At 36.1% G+C, this 23,341-nt stretch overlaps 1 protein-coding gene across 4 annotated transcripts in view; it reads left to right on the top strand.

Annotated features, from left to right (window-relative positions):
- Positions 1-23,341, top strand: part of LOC136843316 (peroxisomal trans-2-enoyl-CoA reductase-like) — a 352,117-nt gene that overhangs the window by 272,736 nt on the left and 56,040 nt on the right. The window lies entirely within an intron of this gene.

Here is a 23,341-nt window from a genome sequence, read left to right as displayed (position 1 = left end):
TGCACTGACCTAATTAACTGAATTATGGTCTGATTTCTCACCCCCTACATTTGTTTTCATTTCACTGGCGGGTGCGAACGAAGTTCAGCTTCGTATATGGCCTATTATGACATTTCCTCTTCCATATTTTAGATGAAATGTAAAGAGAGAGAGAAAGAGAATGAGCACAATTGATTACTTACGTTGCTTACAATGAAAATAGGCTGAATATTTGTCATTAATTTTTATCATCATTAACATCACCTAACCTTAAGTCATCGAGAGTCACTAACATCTGTGAATAATTCATTGTTTGATATCATGGTCTCCCTTGCCACTGATTTGGATGCAGCTGCTACCTTAACAAATATAATAGTATATTTTCGTTATTTTATGGTTTCTCTGTTTTCTCCCTCTTTTTCCGACGTACCGAACAAATGAAGGATGACTCTCTCAGACTCTCCGTGAAATTCTCTTAATTGAATGGGCACATCGGAGTTTCCTCCTCTTGCATTATTGTCGCCGTAATTGTTTCTTTGAATGGGGCCATTTTGCCTTCAGCCAATAACTGGGGAGTGCCATTGAAATGCGATGCACTGGGAAGGTATGATAATAATTCAACAGGTATTAGTAAGGCGAGAATCTCCTGGTCTCGCCGACTTCACCCACCACAGTAGTAATTGAATTGGCAAACTTGTCTGGCTTCGTGTGTCAAAAGTCATTTAAAAGAATCTCCTAAATTTGGTCATTCAATTTTCCCTGCTTTTCTCATTTATCCTCGCCTTTTGTCTCTGAGGTTTTGCTGTTGTCGTTTTGCCCCATTCCGTTTAATTGGACTAGAAATTCGCCTATTAATCTGTTGTCTCTCTTCTCTCCTCGTGTAGATTTCCCCACACAACTGCCCAGATCGGTTCAATTTGTTTTGTTTCTTTAATTTCTCTCCCTTTTAGAGGCGGCTTTCTATACTTTGTATCCGCTTCGTCTGACCGTGTATGAGTCCTCGTCTTCGGTTTTTAGAGATACCTGTGATCAGGAGTGACGTGAAAGCGATGAATTTATAGTGTGTTTTTAATCATTTTCAAATAAATTGCCTCAGTGAAGAATACCTTGTTCCCTCATTCTTTCCGTTTACGGTTGTACCTAGTGTGCTAATGCATGTACCCTAACTCTCTCTCTCTCTCTCTCTCTCTCTCTCTCTCTCTCTCTCGCTTACCCACAAACACACACGCGCGCGCGCGCACACACAAAGAATGTAGGATTCTTTCATTACACTGCTCTTAAGACCCAGCCGGTGTGTGTTTATGCCTCCCTGAGTGAACAAGCATAACAAATGTTCAACCCTGACATATTACGATAGAAGTGCGGTGATGCATACGGAAAGTCAAGCAACGTGAGACATCAACAATAGAAAGCAGCTTTCGACGAAAAATCATGTCTCCTTGGCATTTTAATACTTCATATTACCCCGGCTTCTTTTTCGAAGACGCACACAAACGCTTGTACGTGTACACACTCACACACACACACAAACACAAACACATAATGCTTGCACAAACAAACGCGCGCGAGCTCTCGAGTAGATGTCGCTCTTTTAATAAACGCTATTGTCTTTTTTGTCGCTTGATTAAAGCTTCTTATTATGCGTGTTCTTTTTCTTCAGGTTCATTTTTACATTAAAAATAAAATAAGATAAAATGGAGCACCATGAACACACGCACAGGAACTAAGAGATAGATACATTTTTCATAGAGTACGGTATTCAAGTACGTGATAATTACTAAGATTAATGCATTGGTGTTTATTTTCTGTGCGTGTCATTTGAGCATGACGACATTTTTATTATCATCTTTAGTATCAATCGCACGTATGTAACATATGCAGGAACATCCTCATTTCTTTTTGCATGATATCAAGGATATCATGTAAAGAGCACATTTCCAGTGGGTGATTTTATGGGACAAATCAACAGAGCAAGTTTTCATCCTGAGTTTGGACATAATTGAGTATGGTTATGATTGGTTTTACTTCCGACTTCCTTCACCCTCCTTCCACATTTTCTCCCTTACTTGGTCACTAGTTTGAACAGGTATATACCCATGTAACAAGTGGGTATAGTGAGAGTAACTTTGCCGTAATTGCCAACCAAAAACCTCTTAGAACTGAAGCCCAGGATTTCAGATTTTGCCACTAATGCTTTGTACATTTCAGTACACCCTGATTTTAGTTCATGCCTCCGACATAGACTGTGGTATCTTGAGTTAAGGAAGCAACGTCCAGTCACCTGAACAAGGTTCATACCTGCTTACCATAGCTACTGAGATGCATGAGAACTGAGGACTGAGATGTTGATAAGGACTATAACTTCGCATTCATGAAGAGACATTATCTCTCCTTGTGATTTCCATTGATCATCATGCGCACTTCCAAGACTTAATTTCGAAATTCCCCTGATTTTCTACTAACTAAGAATTGACTTAGTAAATATTCCTGAAAAGGCTGTTAATGGTGGTATGCATACAGATTCATGGACGATAGCTCGTTCTTTCAAAAGTCTGACTTCTACAGATCAAAAGTCTGCTGTGACTAAAAATTTCCACGATAAAACACACACAAGCATTTAATTTCACACGCATATGTATGTATATGTATATATATATATATATATATATATATATATATATATATATATATATATATATATATATATATATGTGTGTGTGTGTGTGTGTGTGTGTGTACATACGTAGGTACACACACACCCATGACTTTCCTATTAATCGTAAGTATTGAGCTTCAAATACCCTTAAGTATCGAATTCACTTCACCTTGGGAGTAACTGAGACTCAGACGGAATTATAGTTGATTAGTGCATTTGCCCGGCCGGGATTCGAACCTGTGCCTTAGGATAAGATAAACGTAAACAGCAGAAGGGCAGGGGATCAAATCCTGGATTTATCAATTATAAATCCAGTAATAATTCCATTTGGATGTAAATTATTCATAAGGTATTTGTGACAATTGTGATATATATATATATATATATATATATATATATATATATATATATATATATGTATATATATAGTATGTATATATATATATATATATATATATATATATATATATATATATATATATATATATATATATATATATAATATATATATATATACATACATATACACACATACATACATATACATACATATACATACACATACAGACACATAAATACATACAATTCCACTAGTGAGAAATTCAGCTCCGCGACTGTTCCATCTCAAACATTCAATAAATCTTCAAAATACACCCTCAGTTAATCCAAGACTGCATATTCTTCACACAGCATCTCTCCGTTTGCATCGCTGATATGAAATCCATTTGGTCTGTGCCTTTCCTCTCCGTATTCGCTTCTTTTGTCTCATTTTTTTCTTGACCACCTTATAGATCCTCATGTACAGCATACCTGGAAGTATAATCTCTCCTGCCTTTCAACTGCACCTCAAATAATCTCTTTGTCCACTGCTGATCATATAATTTCTTCCTGAAAATTTTCATACTCCTCATGTGCTACTTACACTTCGTTGTCCTTATTCCTAGTTCATTCTACCTCCTTTCCTCTTTATATGTTATTCTTACTTCCTTCTTTTCAATGTTACGAGTCGTAATTGCTTTTAAAGCAATATTTTCACCTTTCTGTACAACTCACGCTTTTATTCTCCACTTCAGCTCTTTCATTGATATCATATCCTCCAACAACGCCTTTCTTACCATTGCATCCACCAGCTCCCTCTTCTGTGTAATTTGCTCTGACAGTAGTAAAGAACAACACATCCACAAATATATATATATATATATATATATATATATATATATATATATATATATATATATATATATATATATATATGAGTGTATGTATGTATGTACATATATATGTACATATATAAATATATATATATATATATATATATATATATTCTATATATATATATATGTATATGTGTGTGTGTGTGAAAGTTGTTAAAATATCAGATAAGTAGGTTTTTTGTTTTTTTTACCACTCCTGTCTTAAGTAGAACAATAAGATTTTTTTCACAGTTACGCTCCTCGAATAAAGCCAGAGCAACAAGGACAAATAAAACGACCAAAAAGCAAACAAAAGAGAAGGCGTAGGAGAAAAACACGACGGAATTTATGATAACTAATTAAGGGATATAGGCTCAATTAAACTGCCATTTTATCCGCGATAATAAAGCTGATGATTAATTAGTCATTTCATGGGCATCCGGTACGTCAAAACAATAAAAAAGGCTTTAACCATGGGTATAATGGCTGGAAGGCTGGAAATATTACAGAATATGATGGCCCTCGCGTTATATTGAATTGGGTCTAATTGAATAACTATTGTGGCGTCGAAATGACGCTCATGTTTTAATACACTGACACAAACTTTTTTGTATATTTTCACACGTTTGCCTCACTAGCCAGAGAGCTCGATATAAATCTCTCTCTCTCTCTCTCTCTCTCTCTCTCTCTCTCTCTCTCTCTCTCTCTCTCTCTCTCCTCTCTCACCCATGGGAACAGAAAGTTAAGGCACGTTCTTTTGAAATCTCTTGTGATTCTGTTGACTTGAGCAGGGGATAATTCTGATTTTGATATGGCAGTTGACTGTAGTTGGTTACTTCTTGTCGGGTGAATGGTAAGATGTTTGCTGAAATTGGGAGATAACACCTTCTGGAGCCTTATACTCTAAGAGCAGAGGGTGAACAGTTTACACACATTATTTCTATTATATATATATATATATATATATATATATATATATATATATATATATACATACATACATACATACATACATATATATATATATATATATATATATATATATATACATACATACATACATACATACATATATGTATGCACTCACAAACAACGCTTTTTTTTACCGTCCGATAACCGAAGCTGTTGGGTCTGGTCAGACATCGATTCGCCATCAAGACTTCTTAAAGGCTGAGTGCATAAGGTCACTATCTCCTATGTACTCTAAGAGCAGAGGGTGAGCAGTTTACACACACACATTATTTCTATACGTATATATATATTATATATATATATATATATATATAATATATATATATATATATATATATATATATATATATATATATATATATATATATATAAATATATATATATATATATATATATATATATATATATATATATATATATATATACACACATATATGTACACACTCGCAAACAACGCTTTTTTTTTTTACCGTCCGATAACCGAAGTTGTTGGGTCTGGTCAGACATCGATTCGCCATCAAGACTTCTTAAAGGCTGAGTGCATAAAGTCACTATCTCCTATATACAAACCTAAAAGATGCATAGGTTCGAATCCAGGTGAGGGTAGGTGCATTTATCTTGTATTATTCCTTTTTTGGTGCAAGTTTTACGCGTGGTATGGTGGAGTCTATATGAATTGTTTGTCTGAATAGATGTCGGCAGATAAATAAATATTTCACTAAATTCTCTGGTGATTATTGCTCCTTCGTAGCACCTCCGTACTTTCCATCCATCTTCCAGTTTGCTGTCTGCTTTGTGTTTTGTATAATCCACAAACCCTTCGAGCCTTGTCTCTTTTACATGCTAATAAAAATCTGTCACATCAGCCTTTCCTCTTATCTCTCCATGTCTTCGACTTTCCCTCAAGATGATGACGAAGATCCACATCAGCGTCTTCATTTGTGCTCTGATCACGATGACTAATCTTTCCTTCCCCTTCCAAAAGCCCAGGAAGTTAGGACTATTTTTATGCAGTTATCTTAGTCATCACTCGTACCGCTCTAGTCGTGCATTTATCATCCGCCACCCCTCTACTGTAATTAAGCTCTCCATTTCATACAAGAATCTTGTCTCTCTTTCTCTAAGTTCTATTTCTGTTCTACCTGTCTTTTTACCCTTGACGCCTAGATATTTTTACCTGGCTATCTTTCTCCAACTGTAAATCTATTCTTAACTTCAGTTTCATTTGTAATCTATGCGATTCTGTCCTTTCCAAAGTTATTGGCCATGCGGGATTTTCTTTTTTCACCTTCGTCTAAGTCTCACAATATGGCAAATTTATCTAGACGTAAATATCCCATAACTTATGCTGTTTACTGAGATTGGCCAAGAGGATGTACTGCAATTAATAACTGGCAGGGACTTGATGTCTGTTTGTTATGTATCCACTACTACGCCAAACCAGTCGGTATTTACTACAGTATAAAAAATTTAGATTTTTACTTAATTTAGATTTTTACTTCTTTACCTTTACTTTAATATATATATATATATATATATATATATATATATATATATATATATATAGTAAGCTCAAGGATTTTTCAAAATTAATAGTTGGGAATCGACAGGGATAACACTTTCTGGACTTACCCCATCAGTGGAAAAAGCCGTGGAAGGATATACATACATAAATTCATATATGTATATATACATATATACATATGTATATTATATATATATATATATATATATATATATATATATATATATATATATATATATATATATATATATATATATATATATATGTATCTGGCTGTCTGCGTTTGTATTATACAGATTTTCCCCCATTGAAGTTAGCCACAGAAGGCGTCTTCCCTTTTCTTTATAGCCAAAATTTAAGGATCAGTGGCTTACGTAACTACAGCACCTGTCATTCCTTGCGAGTCACCCATTCATGTACTGAGCAGACCTAATGTTGCTCAGATATGGAGTTCAAAAGTTCAGCGGTAGAGATAGGAAACACTCATGTCGTGTGGTTAAAGTCACTGTCTGTTGTTGCTTCTAACCCAGGGCAGGTTCGAATCCTTTTCCGTTATAATTCCCTTTGCACTTAAGTTATCCATGAGGTGCAGTACATTCAACATTAAGCGATGTTGTTTCTTTATATGTATATATATATATATATATATATATATATATATATATATATATATATATATATATATATATATATATACAGTATATATTATATATATATATATTATATATAATTTCTTAACCCGAGTTGATTTTCTCTCTGATCAGGAATATCACGAATGTGTAATGTACGAAAATAACAAAAAAGTCGGTAAATTTAAAAATGGTAATTACTTACGTTACATACGAGCATACTTATGATTACTGGATGCGGCGACTGGTAAAATCTTCCGCTTGTAATGATACCTTGTCTTCATCTTTCGAAAACTCCTCTTTACTTTTTTTTTTTTTTACCTCCAAGCGGTTTATGTTTTCCATTTAGATTCGTCACCTCAGAATGAATAAAGTCCTTGGAAGTTCAGGTTGATCTTTCATAAACTTCCAGGAAAATTAATTTCATAGCTTTAATTCATTTCCGTCTCACCGTCTAGATCAAGTTAATGCTTCGAGGTTGAAGGAAGAAGAGTATTTTTTTTTTTTAGATCAAGTTAATGCTTTATGTTTAAAGGAAGAAGAGCATTAGTTATTTGTGTACATCAGGTTAATGCTTTAAGTATAAGGGCAGAAGAGCATTTGTTTTTGTTCATATCCGGTTTATGATTTAAGTTTAAAGGAAGAAGAGCATTTTTTTTGTGTAAATCAAGTTAATGCTTAAGTTTAAAAGAAGAAGAGCAATTGTTTTTTGTGTATATCAGGTTAATGCTTTTAGTATAAGGGTAGAAGAGTAGTTGTTTTTGTTAATATCCGGTTGATGCTTTAAGCATGGAAAGGCTTGTATTTCTTTCGCATAAAAGACAAGTTTCTGAAAAAAATTTTCCTTATGAACTGTAATGCTTTTACCACTCATCCTCTCTTAAGTAACTCCTTGAACGAAAAATCCAGTGGGCAGAGGTGCCACTTAGACCGTGAAAAATTGACACAAATCTCTTATTTAAACAGATAAGGTTGGGTTAGGAAAGTTTGATCAGGGTAGTATCTGCTCCTTTAATCATTCCAATTGTGAGTTCCGGGAAACATTTTCTTGGTGTTTTTAATATCGTAGCAGTCAAAATCAAGAGAACATATTCCAACGAGTGATTGTCGTTTACAGTAGTAGTTTAAACATTATAAACAAAAGAAAAAACTTACTGAAGGCGCGAATCTAATGTTGAGTCTAAAAAATATCGTTCGTCAATATATTACAGCTTAGCATTTGTGATAAGAGTAAATCGGCGCATGTTGCTTTAAAGAAAATTTGCTCTAGCTATTCCAAGATTGTAGAAGCAGTCGAATACTGGTTAGTACAGCGACGCCTTTCGCATGTACCTTCATTCATTTTTCATCTTGGTCGGTAAGACCCCAGAGGGGCGATAAGGCTGTGTTCAGCCGTCCTGCGCACAGAAGAAGGCTTGCGGCATCAAGCTCTAATATGGAAACAACTTGGAAAATTGTTTCCTGGTTGCTCGTCGCTTTTGCTTTAAAAGAGAGAGAGAGAGAGACGAAAGTGCGTTTTGGCTCGTATTTGTAGCTAAGTTTAATGTTCCAGTCAAATACTTAGTATTTCTAGAATTGTATGGAGACTGTGTGACTACTCTAACTAAGGACAGAATCAACATGATGTAAATAGAACAGTACCTACATCAACTTAACCAAAATGCAAGACTGGTTCCCACTTTTTCGTGGCCAATAGGAGGTATCAACGGACCTTGCAAAGAATTATTATCACGACGAATATAAGTTTACATACGTGCTTCATAAATCAGAAAATTTAAGAAAACAGCTGCATTTCTGGTCTGTACTATTCTTGTTTGATCTATTCTTTATTCTGTTTTTTTCTAAGCATATTCAAGTTTCGCTTCTAAGCGTATCCGAATATTCGTTCGGATTCTTTGCTTTGCATATTTTATTCTTAATATTAAAACCCTCTCTCTTTCTCTCTGTCCCCAACCCTATTGTGTTCAGCGAGAGTGAGTGGGAACGTACAGTTGCATAAATATAATATAATGGAAGTCAGATTAAACAGCGATTATGAAAATGAAATCGAATCCTCGTGATGATGCATTAGCCGTAATAATTAAGGTAATACACAGATGACCCAGATGCATTAACAACTAGCGGGAGAGAAGGCGACCTCTCTTGATTTGTTTATTCTGGATAGATTGACGGGTTCCAGGGTAAATATTGGCCGGAAAATAGAGAGGGGGTAACAAAGTAAATGCGAGTGACAAACTTTGATGGGTTATGAATGATTCATACGCTGAGTGACGCATATTTCGCAAAGGTTATGGTCTACTTTAATGCATATATATATTGGTGTGTATGTATATATATATATATATATATATATATATATATATATATATATATATACATATATACACATATACACATAATATGTATGTATATATGTGTGTGTGTGTGTGTACAAGATAAATATTCCTCAATGCAAGGCAATGCTGCATGAATGGGCAACCTACCACCTAATCCATGTTTGATAAAAAGGAGGGTTATAGGAATCGTGAAATGGATGGAATGTTGCATTTTATATATATATATATATATATATATATATATATATATATATATATATATATATATATATATATATGTGTGTGTGTGTGTGTGTAATACCAAGACTGGTGTCAAGCGAATCGGACTCAAAAGGCCGCCTCTTAGAACCTACCTCTCTAAAAATGGCAGAGATCATTCCTGTGAAAGCACGGAAGAAGGCAGAGAGTGAACAAGTGAAATAACCGTTCAGGTTTTCTCACTTGTTCACGTCGTAAGTTCACGAACTTGGGAGTAACATTGATCGGCTCACGTTAAGCTGGCGTAACAATAACGAAGGTAGTCGACGTCTAAGATATATATATATTTGTTAAAATTAGATTTTTATGTCGAGATACGAAAGGTCGCTTGGTGTATACGTGTACGGTACCGGCGTCCGGCAAAGGTAGGCTTTTTCACTTGCTGTCTTCCCTAGTTGTATCTGTGATAATTTTTCTTTTCTGTTCCGATAATTGATCTCTTCTTTCTGTATTTCCCATTACCTTCTGTTATTTCTTTCAAATAAGCACCATATTCTTTGGAAGCTTGAATTTCAAGTCAGTGGCCCCTTTGGGCTTGTTCCATATGAATATGGTTCATCTTCTGAATAATAATAATAATAATAATAATAATAATAATAATAATAATAATAATAATAATGCAGTGAATTTACAAAAGCACGATTTACTTGGGGTTAATCCCCATTCTTTTGCCTTCACCTTCTTTGTCGCTATTTCACGAGTCCGTGACTAGGTGAGGCTATTACGTGGTCAGCTTTATCGGCTTTACGTTCAGTAATAATGGATAAGTCAGTACACAACTTAGAAAAAAAAATTACGACGAGGTACAGACCGCAGTTCCGCCAAGACCATTCAGTTGTTAATGATTGATCTTTTTACATTTTTCCGGCTCACAATGTGTTCATGTAGAATAAAAATGAGCTTGCTGTGGTACTTTTACCTTTGTACTTTAAAACTCAAACATGGTTAACTTAATTTCTAAAGAATTACCACTGTTATTTTTCAGTATGAAAAGGACACCACAAACACTTAACTTACAACGAAACAGTTTAGCCGCCGATAAAATATATTCCGTGTACTCGATCTCATTAATGAACACAAGCAAAAGAAAAATTGAAAAAATCGCAAAACTACTAAGCATGAGAATTAGCAACGGAGGAAAATCCCTGACAAACTGGTGCGTTAGTTTATTCTGCACGTTTTAAGAGAAAATTCCGCACCTCTGTGAATAATACCGCACATTATACAAAACTTTTCAGCTGGGTAACTGTTTACTTCGGTTCGCTGCTCTGTCAACGCATTTGGAGAGCACATCCTATTTTATGCACTTTTTTTATTTATAAAAATTTTTATTTTATGGAAACCTCTGTAATTCAGCAATGATATGACCCTTGTGAAACTAAATGCTTTCCTCTGTAATCGAAGAATTAATTATGGAAATTACGTATATATATTTTTATAGCACCATTTTTCATTTAACAAATATAGTGTAACGGTGAGAATATGTCGGGTGCATATGGTTCAGTATCTAAATTTTCTATTCCAGTGATACCATTTTAGTCTAGTTTTCCCTGTATTGTCCAAAATTTATTACTCCATCCAATATTTAAGTTTATTGTGCAATGTATAGATCAAAATAAGTTTGTTATTCAGCTTGGAAAAAGGTAGTTAATCTTTTTGAACAGCACAATACGAATTCATTTTACCTGGAGTGCTAAATCATCTCGCTTGCATTTCCACATTAAGCTTTTCTGCTGAAAAGAAAATTAGTTACTCTCCAGTGAATTATCGAGCCCTACCCTTGTGCTACCTGTTCGTTAAACCTTCTTAAACATTCAGCGATATAAAGAGGTTCTTTTCTCTTTTATAAGGAATGTGTCTTTTAATTAAAAAGAGTTTATTTAAAGAGTTATTTGTTTCTATTAAATGAATTATAACTGCCGCAGATAAATGGAGGTGATATGACTATGCGATTCACTATCCCTAACTTTGCACAGCGTAGACAAACAAAGCGTGACTCGCACAGTGAAATGCAATCGGCATGACGGCAATGCGTTTAACGTCTTTCACATAAATTACGAATTAACAAGTGTGATTTCCACTGACCAATGCAAGTAATCCTGATGCATTCCCCCAGCCGCGCCTTTGCATTTTCCAGTAACGAAACTTGAGCAAGAATAAAGTTATCTCTTTTGATTGAATTGTCTTGGGAAAATCCAAAATCCACTCGTTAATAACGAGAGTGACAGTATTGTTGAAGAAACATTACCGGTAATATATTTCCCACGATATCTCACACTTCTTGAAATACTGGCCGCTAGTGCTCACCCGAGAAGTTGGGTCTCAAGAAAGGCGGTTTCCAGAGGTAACAGACTTCCACACCTGTCCTCCGCCACAGCTGGAACAACACTGCTGGAAAGCTCCCGCGAGTACTCGATTTAGACTCGGCGAGTCTTCCATGCATTGGTCTTGCGAGTGCCACTGAGAAAGAAAAAGAGAGAGGGAGAGAGAGAGAAAGAAGAAAGAAAGAAAGAAAGGACCATTGCCACACCTGGTCAGTGCCATGGATGTGACTCTCATCCAGTGGTTCGGAATTGTTTCATGCTAAATCGAGTTAAAGGTGCAGGCAAGATGCGTTTGCGGATATCACCTGAGCATCGAGGAGGAAAGGTGTAAATTAGATGTAAGGAGTGAAAAATGTTAATGATTATGATGAAAATGACACTTGACTATCATATCAGTAAGAATTTAACCTAAATAAAAGATGATATTTAAACGTGCAGGTAGGACGCCTTTGCGTATCCCATGAACATCCCTAAAGGACAAGTAAATAGTATTCATAACAATAATGATATTGATGAGTTGCTCATGATAATAATACAAACAGAAATTACTGCCCATTGTTAAGTAACAATCAGAGTAAAACCAACCACAGTCTTGAAAGGTTGCCATAACTGCAATGGAATAGCAAGGGAAGGCATGAATAATTTCTCTTTCCTTCTGTTAAAGCTTACGGCCGAGATGCTTTTATAAAGAGCAGTTCAGATCTCGCTTGCGCTGTGATAATCATTTCGCTTTGTTTTAGGAAGGTGATTTATTCACTTTACGTGTTTGCATGCATGTGCACAAGCACGCCCGCGAAATGTGTGTGGGTATCTTTCTTCATGTAGTTGCATGCGTGTGAATGCTGTTACACATTGTGAGCGCGTGTGTATTAATATGGATGCACACATCCACACTACACACACACACACATACACACATGTATATATATATATATACATAAATTATATATATATATATATATATATATATATATATATATATATATATATATATATATATATATATATATGCTAGTAGGCTGGAAACTACATGAATGGAGACCACCACTAACTGCAACCTTCCATTGAACCTTTCGACCTAACAGACACTTGGGGAAAACAAGACACAAGAAGTCAAGGAAACGCCCCGCCGTACCACTGAACGTTAGATTAACAATTTATGTTGTTGTTGGTGTTGAACGGGCTTGAAAACCAAAGTTCATGTGGGCTAGAAACAAATTTCCGTTAAGACTTAGCTTTCAATAAGTGTTTTCTGTTCTTAAGAAATCAGGTTTAAAGCATTTTTGCATTAGGATTACTAATATAATATATGTACATATAATATATATATATATATATATATATATATATATATATATATATATATATATATATATATATATATATATATATTTGTGTGCATATGTGTTCAAGAGAGGCGAGAGAATGAGAGAGACAGAGACCTAGTTGGTAATGTTTGTAAACTAGAAATCATGCTGAGCCGTACAACGCCTCTTTGGTGCGTGTAGTGAGCTAGGTTGAAAATTTCACGACTCTATTGAAAAGTGACTCTGACCTTACAATGTGATGTCATTGCAAGAATGTTTGAAGAGTCAAAGCGACCCGTCTGGTAATCTTCAGTGCGAGAGAACCTTGTCTCAGAAGGCTTGCGAGACTTTGCATTGGAAAGGCAATGGATTATTCCATGTAGCAGACTTGGCTAGAAAATCTGATAATCTCGTTATCATGTGGTTATGTCTAAGTAGCATTATTACCAAACGGATAGAGAGGCTAAATTTACTTATTTTGTAACCTTTCAGGTGAAATATCCAGACCTTGCGGAGGATTGTGTGATATTTTATAAAGGAGCTCACTCTTTCCTGTGGAAAATAAGCTAGGATACAGAATTTGAGGAAATCTTAATTACGTGATTATAAATGTTTTGTATTCCTTAATGTGAGAAACCGCGAGGCTTAGCATAGAACACATCTGAAAAGTGGTTGTTTCCTACAAACTTTGGACTATGTGAGAAAAATTTGAGAGCTCATTATCATGTGATTATGACGTCACGGAATTATTATATAGTTACCCCTTATATGAGAGAATCGTAAGAAGAGAGTTGTGTAACCCCTCATTCGAAAAGATCATGTTTGTTGAATGTTTCCCACCACGTTGAATGATGATATGGTTTAACGTGGACGACTCAGACTCAACTAAATGAGATACAATCAAGAAGCAAAATTAGCTCGCTTGGTAAACATTAATGTAAGGGAACCGAAGGCTGCAGCAGATTGAAGGAATTTTCATTGGAAAAATATGTTTGCTGTGTCGTTCACCTCCTTAGGAAGCTTTATAGCCTCATTATCTTTAAATTATGTCATTGCAGAGACATCATGGAGAGAGTGAAAGAGAAAATATCCCATTTTGTAATTTTATGTGTGAAGTAAGAGTAGATCATTAATCGTTACTATGGCCCGGCCTTGGAAAGTTATTAATGCGCCACGAGTAGAGGATTAGGCAGAAACTGAATTACCTCATTATCACAAGTTTAAGGTGTCAAATTGGTTAAGGTAGCCTGTTTCTAACCGTTAATATGAGCCAACGGTAAGTTGAATAAAGGCTGTATTTCTGCACGTTGGAAAGATACAGTTTGCTGTGGGTAGAAAAGAAAATTTTGGTCATGCCATCATTATCACGTGATCATGAGGTCACAGAGGAACGTCATTGAAATTAAAAACCCTGCGTATTTTCCATCTTGAATTGAACCGTGAAAGATGGCTCTCTCCTAGAACCTGAGAGGTTTTTGCATTGAGATTATTACCCTGGCTAATTAATTGTGCTTGACTCTCAAAGTGAGGAAAGTAAATACCGAAAACCAATCAACCGGTTGGTAAATGACGAGACATGACCCTCCTGCGCTCCTAAGTTCATTGCCATTGCCACTCAGAAAGCTAAATAAAGCTGAAGAGCCAGAAGAGAAACGAGTAACGTAAGTCTCACCTCTGTCGTGCGAGCAGAGCAAAGGTGGAATTATACGAAGGTTATCAGAATTACGCAAAGCTTATCGTGCCATCAACTGCGGTATTGGCGTGCATCGAAATAATGCCTTTTACGCTTATTAGGGCCATCTCCATAACGTATTGCCCTTCTGTATATTATCTTCGGTTTTGGATGAGGCTGCGAGCCCCATGGTTCTATCCTACGCATGATCTTGTGGCTTAGGCAACGGCACGTAGCTTTCCTTCCCGGTCACCCGTCCAGGTACTGTCCAGACATAGCGTTGCCTAACTTCGCTGACCTGAAAAATACGGGCACAGCTATCGTGTTTTAACACTTCCCTTTGATCATTAAATGCATTGCAAGGAAAATGGAATCCGTGTTTTCGTTAAATATATTACTTGTAACGACGATCTGGAAACATCCCCGTGGGATTAAGTTTCTAAAATGACACCACTAAAATCCTGTATATCTGAACTGAATTTTAAATAAGGAAAAACAAGGCAACCAGATAAACCTGTCGGAAATTTTGTCACTGAACTACGACGAAACAACAAATATACATTTAAAATTTCAGGCATTGGACTGAAAATGTTACGAATTAAAAAAAATTAAAAACAGTAGGGGGGGTTAGTGCCGTCAGTGCACTGTAGGCATTACGTAAGGTTCTTTGCAGTGTGCCTTCGGCCCCTAGCTGCAACCCCTTTCGTTCCTTTTACTGTACCGCCTTTCATATTCTCTTTCTTCCATCTTACTCTCCGCCCTCTCCTAACAATTGATTCATAGTGGAACTGCGAGGTTTTCCTCCTGTTACATCTTTCAAACCTTTTACTCTCAATTTCTATTTCTGCGCTGTATGACCTCATAGGTCCCAGTGCTTGGCCTTGGCCTAAATTCTGTATTCAGTTCAATTCAGTTAAAAAAAAAAAAGAGAAAACGTCAAAACCTAATATGTCAGAAACATATACAGTATATTCATTCGATTTTAAGACATTTTCACTTGGATTTTTAACTTTTGATTGTCTAAACCGCATGCATATATACTCTAGTTATGTTGGTGATGCTTTTATAAGTATAAAAATTCTTGTGCAATAGCAGCCGCTTTCATCAGTTTATATATCAGCTCATTTGGGTGTCAACCGTATATTTTGGTTACGAAGGGAAAGTATTTTCAAATGTCCTGCTACATAAAATGAACAGACATAGGTAGATGCCATATGGTTGCCACATTGAAATGAGAATGTCTAACTAAGCCAGTCAGTGAATGTATATTATACGCTGAAAATTATTGTTATTCAGCTTTACTCCTAATATGGAATAAACAGATGGAAATTGTTGAGTAAGAGGCAGTTAGCTGAAAATGTTTTTATTTAAATTTGGCTTCCGCAAAACTTCATTACGCTCACAAAATTAGACAAATGACTGAAATAAACCAGTGAACCTTGTCTGCGCCAAGAAGTAAACTTGCATTTCATTTCCCAGAGCAGATTTCCCCGAAAGTCCCAAAAGAAATAAAAGTGCAATGAGATCAAACTGAACAAGCCCGCTGACCTCGCTCTAATCGATACCATTTGCATTAAGCTTAGAATGGAAGAAACTGCCGTGTTTTTTGCGACTCGAATCCCTCTCCACCCGTTGCGTTTCTTCCTTTGCCATTTGTCCCTCTCTCGAGGACGAGAAACCTTTAATGTTACCTGTAATTACTGTGTACCAGAAGTGAACCCAGGTAATCCACTTAAAAGAGCAACCCGATGAAGAAAAGGGTGACCAGAGTGATGATTGGTCGGAGCTCAGGGATTAATGTTGAAACTGGTTTTTATAACAGTGATGTTCTTGTCGGCATGATTAGTTTTCGTTTCATACTCTCTCTCGGGTGTGTGTGTGTATGTATATATATATATATATATATATATATATATATATATATATATATATATATATATATATATATATATATATATGATATATATAGAGTGGCAGTCCTTGCCTTTCAATTGAAAGACCTGGGTTCGATCCTGATGTGAGTCAGAAATTTATTTCTGTTCCACGTGATTGTGTATATATATAAATATATATATATATATATACATATATATTTATATATACATATGTATATATACTGTATATGTACACACACACACCAGTGTGTGTACGCGCGCGCGTGTATTTTTGCATACAAGAATAGTTCAAGATAATGATAGTTACTTATTCATTTCATCTTCCTAATAAAAATGTTTTTGGGTAAATAGTTAAATAGATATTTCATTTCCACAAAAATGATGATCTGTTGTTAGGATTAAACGAAATAAGAACAAAATTAAAGATATAAGCACACATACAAAAGAGTTCCTATAACCACGCACAAGCATGCATATAAAATATACGGAAATTTTAAAACCACACGATGCATGATAAAGCGCTACGCATTAACATCATTTCGATAAATTAAAATGATTAAGGAACATGTTTCTTCTTTTTGTCGTCGTCATCACCATATAACTCTTCTTCCACCTCCATGACAACGGCTAGTTTTGGCGTTGCTGCTCTATTCCACGGACTGGCTTCTTCCAGCAGCTGATCGTACAAGGAACATCCAGACAGGAGGAGCGCGGGATCGCTCTGCACTGGTGCGGGCTGATGAATCCCAACGGCCGTCATCCCGTGGTGGTTAATTATGCTTGGTAATGTGTAGTTCGAATGGAACAGTGTTGATTTGGTAGGCAGGGCGCTGCTGATGGTTTCGGGTGACGTCATCGTTCCACAGGACGGCTGAGAACTGGTGGTGATTAATGGTCTCACCCTCTGCTCGGTTGCAAAAAAATAAATAAATAAATAAAAAATAATGATAATAACAATGAAATGTTTATTTAAAAAAGAATGGGAATTTTAACTAGATGAAGGCATGAATATAATTTCCCACGACTAAAATGACTACGAGAATTGCTTAGATTATATTTTTCAGTGGATATTAAATTTTCTATTAAAGGTCTTGGGCTTTCCATCATGATAAATATCTTGATATTTATGTATTAATTCTTCTCTTTTTAATGCCTAGAACTATTTTTAAATAATAGCCGAAAACGTTCTTCACCCATTTGTAATATTAATTATGGCTGTGCATTGTCAGTTCATTACTGCTGTAGAGTACACAAGGCAATTGGGGATACGAAATCTCGTACAGAAGCTGCTCTCAGTTACTTTCCATTAGTTTTCTCCCACCATTTTGCTAAATCGAATTCAACGAGCTCCTAAGTAGTAAATGTTAATGTGGGAACTGAGGATTTCGGAAATCATTGACGATTGTAGAATTGAGGTCACAGGGGACACAATATTATTAGTTTGGTAACTAATACAATTGACTAGTGTAACTAAGTAAATGAAAACTGATGTAAATGGTTACATTTGAATTAGGTTTCCAGCACTAGCAATTCTGTTGGCGTTTTTAAGTCTGTTGAATCTCCTGACTTTTCTTCCTTGATTGCTCGGTAGTGTCCATCTCATTAAAGTGTCTTTCAAGAGACGCAATGATTATGCAGAATAGTCAGGCAACCCAAAATGAAATTTGGTTAAAAGTTTTGCCGTCAGTCTGGGAACCAAAGGGAGCCAAATTCTGCTTCTAAAATAGCAGTTAGTGAACGGGGGTGTTGGATGCTACCTGGCTCCCTTTTGCCCTCTAATACACTATAACTTTGTTTAGTCATGAGGAGTTTTCAGGTTCCAGTTAAATGCATCAATACAAGGTTTTGTTGTGCTGCACGGTCAGATCTGTATCTTTCTGCATCGTGATGAGTGTTTCATCAAACTCCTGTTCTCAGTACTGTACTTTTCATAAAACGAGACGTTCCTTTGTATGGATGTATGGACCATATAGAATTTAGAGGCAGAATGTAAGCCTGATCTTTTATCTCTCATGCTCTTCCATGTTCCTTGATGTGCTTTAAATTAACATCACCAGCATTTAAACGGTTACTAAGCTTTACTCTAACGTTCACTTGCTTTGTAAATTTTTATATGCCCGGCAGTTAATTGAAAGAAATCATTTCTCTGAACATACTTGAACATCGCATATTTTCCCTTACTTTGGATGATCTGATGCAAGGCTTAGTAACTTGAGGTAGAAACTGTCTGTAGCTCTGCTGTAGAAGACTGTAGAGAATCGGATTGAGGGCTGATGCGCACAGAGTTAGCGACTGCAAACTGTAGTGGGTGTAGCTATATGCCCTGCGAGCCTCCGACTCATTCTTATCGGAAGGCTGGGGTACTAGAAGAAAAATCCAGGATGGTATTCTCAGTACCAAGAAGTTGATCATCATAGCACAGACTGTGATCATCACCTGAAAAAAACGAATCAAAGATTTACACGCAGGGCATGAGCCAATCTCATTTTGTGAGACTTTGAAAAGCTCTTACATTTTAGGTCAACAGAAAAATTCTGTAAGCTTACCCATTTATCACTAGGTAACGTTCACTCTTCTCTCTCACTCTGTATATAGATATTTACATAGATAGATAAACGTGTGTTTTTCCATATAGGTTGATATACTATCAAATTTCAAGAATTTTACTTTGATGACCAATAAATAATGGTCATGCATAAGATATATCCACGAAATATTCAAGTTTTGCGAATGGGCATGTGGTGCGAGATATTTTTCCTTTACGGTTGAATTGAGATTGAATTCTCTGACATAATGCTTCATAAACCTTGGTTCATTGCTCACGATTAAGCTCCACTGCAGCTGTAAAGAGAACGAATAAAATTAGTCATGTTTTCCTTCCCCTGGAAAGGCAAGCGTTCTCGACATAATGTTGATGAAGGTGTTACTTTACGGCTTTGATTGTACTTTCTCTTTCTCGAGCAAGAAGCTTTCCATGAGAAGGGATGGGTCATGTGAGAAACACGACACACCAATTACAACACAGCAGTTACGACCACATCCAACCTGTAGCTACTGAATTTCCATGAGTCTATATTTTGGAAAACTTGCACAGGCTTACAGCTGGCTCTTACTGCTACTACCAGGTATAAAATTATTCTTTGGTTGTTTTCATGGGACATACTTGAGCTTGATATGTTTTATACGAATCTGCTTTTCTTTTTTCTTTACTTCATTCAAGATTTAAATGAACATGTGATCATAAACAAGTATTTTATATCTTGATCATAACGAATGATTATAAAAAAAAGAACGTTTAATTTTAAATGGTAAGGAGACTGAGTCGTTACTATTCCTATGCTTTCAATCCTCCCAACTCCACTTGGACTACGCAATGTATCTCCATATACTTACATGTACAGGCGTCTGTGTGTGTGTGTGTGTGTGTGTGAGTTTCAGTTTCACTGAAGAAGGTAAAATATCAATTCATTTCCTATTTACTGTACTTGTAATTCCTCCCTTGTTTCCATTTGAAACAAGAAACTTTGTCCTCCCATAAGAAACGTGTTCTGAAAGACACAGGACTCCAGATGATTTTTATAGCCAAGTGAATAATTGCGCATTTGTAAATGCATATGTAAGCTTGTGTATTTCAAAGGAGGTTGTCGATTCAAATTAGTTATAGAAAAGTAGACTGCTATTTGATTTTTTAGTTGTCTGAAAAGAAAACTATTGTGCTGGCTTTGTCCGTCCGCACTTTTCTGTCCGCCCTCAGATCTTAAAAACAACTGAGGCTAGAGGGCTGCAAATTGGTATGTTGACCATCCATCCTCCAGTCATCAAACATACAAATTGCAGCGTTCTAGCCTCAATAGTTTTTTATTTTACTTAAGGTTAAAGTTAGCCATAATCGTGCTTCTGGCAACTATATAGAATAGGCCACCACTGGGCCTTGGTTAAAGTTTCATGGACCGCGGCTCATACAGCATTATACCGAGACCACCGAAAGATAGATATATTTTCGGTGACGTTGATTATACGCTGTCGCGGCTGTACAAAAAACTTGATTGCGCCGAAGAAACTTGTTTATGTCATTGGTTGCTTATCTTTGTATTCTTCTGCGAGACTGATGTACTGAAAGAAAGATTGCTGAATGCCGGAAAATGTGTATCCCAAGGAATTTTGGTTCTCTTTTGTAGAGAAAAAAAAGAAAACATGTCTAGCTAGATAGATTTGAGAGCATTTTTGAACGTTTATGCAAAGGAAACTTGAGATGCCTGGTAACACAAACATACGTAGTCTATGGTATGTGCTATTTACTTAAACGTTCTTATTTTCACAGATATCGTGGTTATTTCGTTTAGATAACATATGGTATTCAGTTTTCCTGAAGAGCCTTTTCTCGTCTGCGTATAAAGTGGCAGCAAAAATAATTGCGTTCATTGTAGCGCATTGGTAGTTCATCCAAGGAAAATACTAGTGTATATTGTAAACAACGTAAATACTCTATTTAATCCAAAAAAGGAAAGGACTATTCATAAAGACTTGAACTTGCAACAGTAGAATCAAAACCTAAACTAACATTATCTGCGCATGATAAAACATACAAACCAAATAGAAGAGCTGTAGTAATTCCTTGGTATTAGATGAATAATATATTCATTGTTTCCATATTTGGTTTGATAACCTTATAAGGTATATTCATTAGTACTGCTTAAATGTTATATCTATTTCATTCGTATTTTTCTACTTGGTTAAGAGAGACTTTAAAGAAAATAATTATAAAATATCAAGTCTGAATAGTATTCACTTTTGATTCGTATTTTTTACTCGGTTAAGAGAAACCTGAAAGAAAGTTATAAAGAATCAAGACTGAACTGACTTCAAAAAGAGGCAGCATATTACCTTCCGCTTCCGGGCAAGTTGTCTAGCATCGGTGACCCCTGACAGAGCGTCGCTGTATCAAAAAATGCATGAGGAATCCATAAGTAACGAGGAAAGTGAACAGCATCGGCACGATAATGGCGCACACCAGACTCACTTCGAAAGGGTAGATCTGGTCTCCGTCTGACCAGCAGAAATACTCGTCACAATGGATATCCTCCAGGTAGGCCGTCCCGTTTGTGTAAGTGAAATACGGTCCTCTCAGTTCGTAGAATATGGTGTACGGAGCGCTTATACCTGAAACGGATTCGGAGGGCAAAAGTACATTTTTTCCGCTTTTTATTTTCATTTTCCCTCTGTCGAACTGCATGGAGACCGGTTATTATTTCTGTTAACGCACAAACACTTGCAAATATCAGTAATCATTATTCGAGGGAAATTAGCGTCTTTTGCGTCTTTTAAATGCGTGGTACAGATCGACATAGAAACTAATGTGGAGAATTCCATTTTTTTTTTTTTTCGTGAATGAACTTACCACAAGAAACGATTGTTATGAACATCATATAGAGAACGATTTCGAAGCCTCCCCATTCGGGACGCATCCGCCTCAGAGGAGCTTGCACGATTCCCATGTAACGGTCGACAGCGATGGCCATGATCGTGTTGCTGTTGGCCAGGACTGCCGTAGCCTGCAGGAATCCCCCTGCTTTACAGGCTAAGCCTCCCAGAATCTGTTGAAAGTGTGCAGCTGTTAGCTGAATGTTTTGGATTAAAGAACTCTTCGTGATTTATGGGTTTCAGGTGAAAGCGAGAGCCATTTCGAAATCCAGTGGATTTGGGGGCTTATTTCATCTGCAGGTGGGTCGTAGAACCATCTGAAAAGGTTGGAGGTTGCTGTCTATTTTTGCTTGGAAATTCTATAGGTGGTCAATATGACAAGGAAGGTTACTTTTGGTATTCTAGACGAAATCAGTGTCAGTGTTCATAAAAAAATACTCTTTCAGATAACGTTCGTTAAATATATTCCGTTATCAACTAATAATATTAATTAAACACGAAATCAGTGTTAGTGTTCATAAAAAATACTATTTCAGATAGCGCTCCCTAAATAATTATGTTCCGTTACCAACTAAATAAGCTTGTTCTCTCATGTTACATTAATGGAATTTCACAGACAGCAGTCTCTTTAAACTCGAGTTTTTATCTCCATTCCTCGCAAATTTTGTCGAATGGTAAATTTGACCGTCATTAACTTAAGTAGTTTTCACTCTTTACCCACAGCGAAGAAAATATTTCATTCCCCTCATCAATGCAGTCCTTGTCTCTCGGACTGTTTTCATTATACTAAAGGGCCTCATTTGCCCTCTCCTCTCCCTGTGCTCTCCCTTTCACTCTTGACGTTCATTTGTAATTCCCTGAAGTAAATTTATTACAGTAATGATTCCACGAATTTATCTTTCCTTAAAAGACCCCATGACGTCTCTGTTATTATTATTATTATTATTATTATTATTATTATTATTATTATTATTATTATTATTATTATTACTCAAAAAGGGACATTTCCTTATTGAAAGTGCGGCTTCAGATGACAACAAAGTGGCAGTTACAGCTACATTCTTCCTTTCAGCTTGTAATTCAGTAATGAGTCACTGGTTGAAAAACTATAGCCTCTCATGTGCTTCATGCGCCTTCACCAAAGCCATACCGACATCAGATTGACCTCCCAAAT

This window comes from Macrobrachium rosenbergii, chromosome 11 (genome assembly GCF_040412425.1).
Source record: "Macrobrachium rosenbergii isolate ZJJX-2024 chromosome 11, ASM4041242v1, whole genome shotgun sequence".
Classification (NCBI taxonomy): Eukaryota; Metazoa; Arthropoda; class Malacostraca; order Decapoda; family Palaemonidae; genus Macrobrachium; species Macrobrachium rosenbergii.
Note: the sequence above shows the minus strand (reverse complement) of the source record. Positions and strands in the feature narration are given on the sequence as shown.